The following is a 10059-nucleotide window of genomic DNA, read 5'->3' as shown; positions in this document are numbered from 1 at the left end:
GCAGTATCCTAAAAGCAAGTCTTCCAAGGGACAGGAAATTTCCTTCCAAGGGACAGGAAATACTCTCTCTCTCTCTTTATTACACTTTAAGTTCTGGGGTACATGTGCAGAATGTGCAGGTCTGTTAATAGGTATACATGTGCCATAGTGGTTTGCTGCACCCATCAACCCATCACCTACATTAGGTATTTCTCCTAATGCTGTCTCTCCCCCAGCCCCCAATCCCACGAAAGGCCCTGGTGTGTGATGTTCCCCTCCCTGTGTCCATGTGTTCTTTGTTCAACTCCCACTTATGAGTGAGAACATGCAGTGTTTGGTTTTCTGTTCTTGTGTTAGTTTGCTGAGAATGATGTTTCCAGCTTCATCCATGTCCCTGCAAAGGACATGAAATCATCCTTTTTTTACAGCTGCAGAGTATGCCATAGTGTATATGTGTCACATTTTCTTTATCCAGTCTATCATTGATGGATATTTTGGTTGGTTCCAAGTCTTTGCTATTGTGAATAGTGCCTCAATAAACATATGTGTGCATGTGTGTTTACAGTAGAATAATTTATCATCCTTTGGGTATACAGCCAATAATGGGATTGCTGGGTCAAATGGTGTTTCTAGTTCTAGATCTTTGAGGAATCGCCAAACTGTCTTCCACAATGGTTGAACTAATTTACACTCCCACCAACAGTGTAAAAGCATTCATATTTCTCCACATCCTCTCTAGTATCTGTTATTTCCTTACATTTTAATGATCGCAATTCTAACTGGGGTGAGATGGTATCTCATTGTGGTTTTGATTTGCATTTCTCTAATGACCAGTGATGATGAGCTTTTTTTCATATGTTTATTGGTTCCATAAATGTCTTCTTTTGAGAAGTGTCTGTTCATATCCTTTGTCCACTTTTTGATGGGATTATTTGTATTTTTCTTGTAAATTTGTTTAAGTTCTTTGTAGATTCTGGATATTAGCCCTTTGTCAGATGGATAGATTGCAAAAATTTTCTCACATTCTGTGCATTGCCTGTTCACTCTGGTGATGGTTTCTTTTGCTGCACAGAAGCTCTTTAGTTTAATTAGATCCCATTTGTCAATTCTGGCTTTTGTTGCCATTGCTTTTGGTGTTTTAGACATAAAGTCTTTGCCCATGCCTATGTCCTAAATGGTATTGCCCAGGTTTTCTTCTTGGATTTTTATGGTTTTAGGTCTTACATTTAAGTCTTTAATCCATGTTGAGATGATTTGTGTATAAGGTGTAAGGAAGGGGCCCAGTTTTAGTTTTCTGCATATGGCTAGCCAGTTTTCCCAACACCATTTAAATAGAGAATCTTTTCCTCATTGCTCGTGTTTGTCAGGTTCATCAACAATCAGATGGTTGTAGATGTGTAGTGTAATTTCTGAGGCCTCTGTTCTGTTCCATTGGTCTATATATCTGTTTTGGAACCAGTACCATGCTGTTTTGGTTACTGTAGCATTGCCGTATAGTTTGAAGTCAGGTAGTGTGATGCCTCCAGCTTTGTTCTTTTTGCTTAGGATTGTCTTGGCTGTGCAGGCTCTTTTTTGGTTCCATATGAAGTTTAAAATAGTTTTTTCCAATTCTGTGAAGAAAATCAGTAGTAGCTTGATGGGGATAGCATTAAATCTATAAATTACTTTGGGCAGTATGGCTATTTTCATGATATTGATTCATCCTATCCATGAGCATGGAATGTTTTTCCATTTATTTGTGTCCTCTCTTATTTCTTTGAGCAGTGGTTTGCAGTTCTCCTTGAAGAGGTCCTTCACATCCCTTGTAAGTTGTATTCTTAGGTATTTTATTCTCCTTGTAGCAATTGTGAATGGAAGTTCACTCATAATTTGGCTCTCTGCTTGTCTGTTATTGATGTATAGGAATGCTTGTGATTTTTTCACGTTGATTTTGTATCCTGAGACTGCAGAAGTTCCTTATCAGCTTAAGGAAATTTGGGGCTGAGACGATGGGGTTTTTAAAATATGCAGTCATGTCATCTGCAAACAGAAACAACTTGACTTCCTCTTTTCCTATTTGAATACCGTTTATTTCTTTCTTTTGCCTGACTGCCCTGACCAGAACTTCCCATACTATGTTGAATAGGAGTGGTGAGAGAGGACATCCCTGTCTTGTGCCGGTTTTCGAAGAGCATGCTTCCAGTTTTTTCCCACTCAGTATGATGTTGGCTGTGGGTTTGTCATAAATAGCTGTTATTATTTTGAGATATGCTTCACCAATACCTATTTATTGAGTTTTCAGCATGAAAGCCTGTTGAATTCTGTTGAAGGCCTTTTCTGCATCTATTGAGATAATCATGTGGTTGTTGTCATCGGTTCTGTTTATGTGATGGATTACATTTATTGATTTGTGTGTGTTGAACCAGCCTTGCATCCCAGGTATGAAGCCAAGTTGATCTTGTGGGTAAGCTTTTTAATGTACTGCTGGATTTGGTTTGCCAGTATTTAATTGAGGATTTTCACACAGATGTTCATCAGGGATATTGGCCTCAAATTTTCTTTTTTTGTTGTGTCTCTTCCAGGTTTTGGTATCAGGATGAGGCTGGCCTCATAAAATGAGTTAGGGAGGATTCCCTCTTTTTCTATTGCTGGGAATAGTTTCAGAAGAAATGGTGCTGGCTCTTCTTTGTAACTGGTAGAATTCGGCTGTGAATCCGTCTGGTCCTGAACTTTTTTGGGTGGTAGGCTATTAATTATTGCCTCAATTTCAAAACTAGTTATTGGTGTATTCAGGGATTCTACTTCTTTCTGGTTTAGTCTTCAGAGGGTGTATATGTCTAGGAATTTATCCATTTCTTCTAGATTTTCTAGTTTATTTGTGGAGAGGTGTTTATAGTATTCTCTGATGGTAGTTTGTATTTCTGTGGGATCAGTGGTGATATCTTCTATATCATTTTTATTGTGTCTATTTGATTCTTCTCTCTTTTCTTCTTTATTAGTGTGGCTAGCGGTCTATTTTGTTGATCTTTTTAAAAAACCAGCTCCTGATTTTTTGAAGGGTTTTTTCGTGTCTGTATCTCCTTCAGTTCTGCTCTGATCTTAGTTATTTCTGGTCTTCTGCTTGATTTTGAATTGATTTGCTGTTGCTTCTCTAGTTCTTTTAATTTAGATATTAGGCTGTCCATTTTAGATCTTTCCTGCTTTCTCTTGTAGGCATTTAGTGCTATAAATTTCCCTCTACACACTGCTTTAAATGTGTCCCAGAGATTCTGGTACGTTGTGTCTTCGTTCTTATTGGTTTCAAAGAACAGCTTTTTTTCTGCCTTCTTTTCATTATTTGCCCAGTAGTCATTCTGGAGCAGGTTGTTCAGTTTCCATGTAGTTGTGTGGTTTTGAGTAAGTTTCTTAATCCTGAGTTTTATTTTGATTGCACTGTGGTCTGAGAGACTGTTTGTCATGATTTCTGTTCTTTTGCATTTGCTGAGGAGTGTTTTACTTCCAATTATGTGGTCAATTTTAGAATAAGTGAGCTGAGGTGCTGAAAAGAATCTGTATTCTGTCAATTTGGGGTGGGGAGTTCTGTACATGTCTATTAGGTCTGCTTGGTCCAGAGCTGAGTTCAAGTCCTGCATATCCTTGTTAATTTTCTGTCTCTTTGATATGTCTAATATTGACAATGGGGTGTTAAAGTCTCCCGCTATTATTGTGGGAGAGTCTAAGTCCCTTTGTAGGTCTCTAAGAACTTGCTTTATGAATTGGGGTGCTCCTGTATTGGGTGCATATATATTTAGGATAGTTAACTCTTCCTGCTGCATTGATCCCTTTACCATTATGTAATGCCCTTCTCTGTCTCTTGATCCTTGTTGGTTTAAAGTCTGTTTTATGAGATTAGGATTGCAACTCCTGCTTTTTTTTTTTTTTTTTTTTTTTTGCTATCCATTTGTTTGCTAAATATTCCTCCATTCTTTTATTTTGAGCCTACGTGTGTCTTTGCTTGTGAGATGGGTCTCCTGAATTCAGCACACTGATGGGTCTTGAATCTTTACCCAATTTGCCAGTCTGTGTCTTTTGATCGGGGCATTTAGCCCATTTACATTTAAGGTTAATATTGTTACATGTGAATTTGATCCTGTCATTATAATGCTAGTTGATTGTTTTGCCCATTAGTAGATGCAGTTTCTTCATATTGTCGATGTTCTTTACAACTTGGTATGTTTTTGGTGTGTTTTGCAGTGGTTGGTACCGACTGTTCCTTTCCATGTTTAGTGCTTCTTCAGGAGCTCTTGTAAGGCAGGCTTGGTGGTGACAAAATCTCTCAGCATTTGCTTGTCTGTAAAGGATTTTGTTTCTACTTTGCTTATGAAGCTTAATTTGGCTGGATATGAAATTCTGGGTTGAAAATTATTTTAGAATGTTGAATATTGGCCTCCACTCTCATCTGGCTTGCAGGGTTTCTGCCAAGAGATCCGCTGTTAGTTCTGATGGGCTTCCCTTTGTGGGTAACCCGACCTTTCTCTTTGGCTGCCCTTAATATTTTTTCTTTTATTTCAACCTTGGTGAATTTGATGATTATGTGTCTTGGGGTTGCTCTTCTCAAGGAATATCTTCATGATGTTCTCTGTATTTCCTGAATTTGAATGTTGGCCTGTCTTGCTAAGTTGGGGAAGTTCTCCTGGATAATATCCTGCAGTGTTTTCCAACTTGCCTCCATTCTCCTCATCACTTTCAGGTACACCAATCAGACGTAAATTTGGTCTTTTTGCATAGTCCCGTATTTCTTGGAGGCTTTGTTCGTTTCTTTTTATTCTTTTTTCTTTAAACTTCTCTTCTCACTTCTTTTCATTCATTTGACCTTCCATCACTGATACCCTTTCTTTCAGTTGATCAAATCGGCTACTGAGGCTTGTGCATTCATCACGTAGTTCTCGTGCCTTGGTTTTCAGCTCCATCAGGTCCTTTAAGGACTTCTCTGTATTGGTTATTCTAGTTAGCCATTCATTTAATCTTTTTTCAAGGTTTTTAACTTCTTTGCCATGGGTTCGAATTTCCTCCTTTAGCTCAGAGTAGTTTGATCGTCTGGAAGCTTTCTTCTCTCAACTCATCAAAGTCATTCTCTCTCCAGCTTTGTTCCATTGCTGGTGAGGAGCTGCATTCCTTTGGAGGAGGAGAGGCATTCTGATTTTTAGAATTTTCCGTTTTTCTGCTCTATTTTTTCCCCATCTTTGTTGTTTTATCTACCTTTGGTCTTTGATGATGGTGACGTACCGATGGGGTTTTGGTGTGGATGTCCTTTTCTGTTTGTTAGTTTTCCTTCTAACAGTCAGGATCCTCAGCTGCAGGTCTGTTGGAGTTTGCCGGAGGTCCACTGCAGACCCTTGTTTGCCTGGGTATCAGCAGCGGAGGCTGCAGAGCAGCAGACATTGGTGAACAGCAAATGTTACTGCCTGATTATTCCTCTGGAAGTTTTGTCTCAGAGGAGTAACCAGCCCTGTGAGGTGTCAGTCTGACCCTACTGGGGGGTGCCTCCCAGTTAGGCTACTCGGGGGTCAGGGACCCACTTGAGGAGGCAGTCTCTCCATTCTCAGATCTCAAGCTGCATGCTCGGAGAACCACTACTCTCTTCAAAGCTCAGTTGGAAATGCAGAAATCATTCGTCTTCTTCATTGCTCAGACTGGGAGCTGTAGGCTGGAGCTGTTCCTATTCAGCCATCTTGGTTCCACCACCTTATAAAATCATTAATAAACCAAAGACTTTAGTAAAATGGAAATTTTATTTTAACTTGCAACCTGAGAAATAACTGTCAACAAAATTAGAGAAATTACCACATTAAAGTTTTAAAATCTTGACCCTAACAATGAAAACTCAGGTGTACCTAAGAACCATCAGCCCACGGGTCAAGGGGAATGAAACTAAATAAAAAGCAAAATAAAACCAAGAAAACCAAATTCAGGATTATTCGGTATTCTGTAATGCTATTTTATCTTCAGAGTCACAGGAAATGATTATTATTATTATTATTATTATTGTTTTGATATGGAATCTGTCACCCAGGCTGGAGTGCAGTGGCGCGATCTTGGCTCACTGCACCCTCTGCCTCTCGGGTTCAAGTGATTCTCCTGCCTCAGCTTCCAGAGTAGTTGGGATTACAGACATGCTCCACCATGCCTGGCTAACTTTTGTATTTCTATTAGAGACAGGGTTTCACCATGTTGGCCAGGCTGGTCTCAAACTCCTGACCTCAAGCAATCCACCTGCCTCGGCCTCCCAAAGTGCTGGAATTACAGGCATAGGCCACTGCACTCAGCTGAAAATAATTTTATGCACATTCCAAGTCAAAATACATTCTATTTTTGAATATTTGATGACTTTAGGATATTATATTAACTCTTAATTGAATTAATACAAGTTTAGATGTAAAGGTTATGTTTATGTTGACTAAAAATTATTAATGTTTCACATATATGAAAGTAATAATGTCATAGTTTTTATACTTGTAGAATACTTTGAAATATATATTAGCTAATATTTTATGTTCATTTTGGGTTTTCACATTATTGTTAGAGAGATCCACAGAAAACTAATACTTTGTGAATATCCAAATCATAAGCATTTTGCTGGATGCATTCATAAATATTTTATTTAAAAAGAACATTAATTGAAGTTTTACACTATTTTATGATTCAACAAACACAGCAACTGAATACTGGCATATAGCAACATTACAGAGGTTAGTCTAAGATAAAACTCATAAAAGGGTAAAAGGAAGGAAAGGAAAAAGGATACCAGGCTGTATAAAGATTTTAAATATAGGCAGGGTCCGGTGGCTCACGCCTCTAATTTCAACACCTTGGGAGGCCGAGGTGGGCAGATCACGAGTTCAGGAGAACAAGACTCATCCTGGCTAACATGCTGAAACCCTGTCTCTACTAAAAGTAGAAAAATTAGCTGGGCGTGGTGGTGCACACCTGTAGTTCCAGCTACTCAGGAGGCTGAGGCAGGAGAATCGCTTGAACCTGAGAGGCAGAGCTTGCAGTGAGCCGAGATTGCGCCACTGCACGCTAGCCTGGGTGACAGAGTGAGACTCCGTCTCAAAAAAAAAAAAAAAAAAAAAAAAAAAGATTTTAAAAGCAAACATATGTCTGAACCTTTGCCTGCAGTTTCATATTTTGTGAAAAGCATTTTGTAAGTAGAGGACTCCTAAGTGCTGTAAGGCACCTAGTACACTACAATGGCACAGACGTGGCAGATACTCATTGAAATGATTTTAACTTCTGATATATGTTATCTTTGTTGTTCATTTATTAGTCTAGTGAAAATCAGCCAATAGATGGAGTGACATTGACCTGTAAAACTTCCAAGATCCCATCCAAGCTTACTGTCCTCTGAAGTTCTCCATAATTGATTGTCTGTTCCCACCAACATTTAGCATAAGCTAGAAGCTTACATTGTTAATCATCCTTCTCTGTTTATGTGCTGACTTGCAGATAAATGGGCCTATGTAGCCTTTATCTTCACAGCCCTAATAAAATCTACGTAATTTAATAACTTTGTCATAAACCCAATGTTTCATAAAATTATGTCTTATCAACTATGTTCTTGTAAAAGAATTGCTCATTTTTGCTTAAGCTTTTCTGACTCTCCATTGCCTGCTGAACACAGTAAGTTCTTAACTCAGTGTGAAGATTTAATATGTTCTTGAAAACTGTGACCTGTAATTAAACCAATTTTACCATAGCCTAATTGATAGAAATAGTTAAGTTTCTATGGCGTATTTCTGGTCACAAAAACATCACCAAACTTAGAAAGGCCCAAAACACTTACAGTATTAAACACTGAAATAAATGTGAGCACTACATACATTTAAGAAAAATTAGGTTGGACGCAGTGGCTTGTGACTGTAATCCCAACACTTTGGGAGGCCGAGGTAGGAGGATCACTTGAGGTCAGTAAATCGAGAGCAGCCTGGCCAACATGGCAAAACCCTGTCTCTACTAAAAATACAAAAAATTAGCCGGGTGTGAGGCTGAGGCAGGAGAATCGCCTGAACGTGGGGGGAAGTGGAGGTTGCAGTGAGTTGAGATCGAGCCACTGCACTCCAGCCTGGGTGACAGAGCAAGACATCATTTCAAAAAATGAATAAATAAATAAATGAAAAATTAATAAAAATATTATGAGGGCCACCCTGATGAAATAACTGGGAAAGTTATTTTTCTTACTGTGTTTCCTTAGTTTCTTTATTTGTAGGCACAGCTGCATAAAGAAACCAGATGGCCCAACAGCACCAGAGCTTATCCACCCCTGACCAGATATCAGAAGGAGGTAAGATCCCCAACCAGCCCAAACTTGAACAGGTGACCCCTAGTTGCTTTTAGATCAATTTTTTTTTTTTTTTTTTAAGACAGAGTCTTACTCTCTTGCCCAGGCTTGAGTGCAGGGGCACCATCTCGGCTCACTGCAACCTCCGGCTCCCAGGTTCAAGCGAGTCTCCTCCTCAGCCTCCCAAGTAGCTTGGATTACAGGTGTGTACCACCTTGCCCAGCTAATTTTTTTTTTTTTTTTGGTATTTTTTTTAGTAGAGACCAGGTTTCACCATGTTGGCCAGGCTGGTCTCGAACTCCTCACCTTAGGTAATCCACCCTCCTTGGCCTCCTGTAGATGTATGTTTATGCACTGAACCTATGCACGTAGAGTCCCACCCTGCACAGTTCTTAAAAACCCCTGATAAAATTGTGTATTAATTCTAGTGATATTTTAGCGAATCTTTTTTATTTTACAGAAAATTATTTCATTTGCAATAATGACAGTTCTACTTTTATTTTATAATCTGGACAATTTTTTTTCTGTTGTAGAATTTCCCTGGCTAATACCTCCAGTACAATGCTGAATAGAGTGGTTAAAGTGGAAATTCTTGTCTTCTCAAACTTTCAGGTAAAGAAGCACAAGTCTGTCGCCATTAAGTATGATGGATGTTAGCTGTAGGTTTTTTATAGATACCTCTTAGTGGGTCTCAAAATCTTTTTCTATTAGTAGTTTGCTGGGGGTTTTGTCAGGAATGATGCTTGATATTTGTAACTTTCTCTGTACCTATTTAAAGGATCACTTTTTGTTCTTTACTAATATTGGGTATTATCTTGATTGAATTTTAGATACTAAGTCACAACGACATTTACAAAACAATCACATTTGTTCTTGGTGTATATTCATATTTTATGTGCCTCGATTTAGCATGCTAAAGTTTTCTGAGGCTGTATGTGTCTACATGAATATGGCATATTTGCCCACAGACCTTCTGTTTATACTTGTGTCTGGCCTTAGTATTACAGTAATACTGGCCTCTAGAGTGAATTGGAAAATGTTCCCTCTTCTTCATTTTTTGGAAGTATTTTCTGCTGAAGAATTAGTATTAATTATTTATTGAATATTGGTAGAATGTTTTATATAGGTTATTTTGCCCTGGATTTTCTTTGTGAAAGTATTTTAAATAAATGCTTTTGCTTTACTTGAGTAACAATTCATAATATATAAATATTTATTTTATACTTTTCAGTTTACATTTGTAATTTGTACATCCAAGATATTAATTTCTAATTTATAACATTCTATGTGTAATAGATTTTCTAGGCTGTTAACATGAAAATATCAGAAATAATAGAGAGTAAGACTTCAGCCCAATCAGTAAATGACCCAAAGTCTGTCTATTGTAGGATGGATCATTTAAATATGATGCTATCCTTAATGTTTACATTTTTGTGTGAGGAAAATAAGGTACTGAATCTAAAGGAAATTATTAAAACTACCATTTAACTTTGAATTTTCTCAAGAGGGCAAACCAAGTAGACCTTCCAATTTTTGTTGCTACTTAACATAAGACAGAAACATAGTTTTTAATTAGAACAAACAATATGCCATTTGAAGAATGGTATGAAGATGATTATTTGATGAATAATTTTGCTAGTACTTGCTTAGTGCAGACAATATATTAGGCAAGATTCTAAGCCAGTACACACACACACATACACACACACACATATACAGACCTTATATATAATTGTTTAAAATAAGGAACCCACAGATTCATGAGTGGTGAAAAATTGACATAT

This window comes from Pongo abelii, chromosome 15, assembly GCF_028885655.2.
Source record: "Pongo abelii isolate AG06213 chromosome 15, NHGRI_mPonAbe1-v2.0_pri, whole genome shotgun sequence".
Lineage (NCBI taxonomy): Eukaryota > Metazoa > Chordata > Mammalia > Primates > Hominidae > Pongo > Pongo abelii.
Note: the sequence above shows the minus strand (reverse complement) of the source record.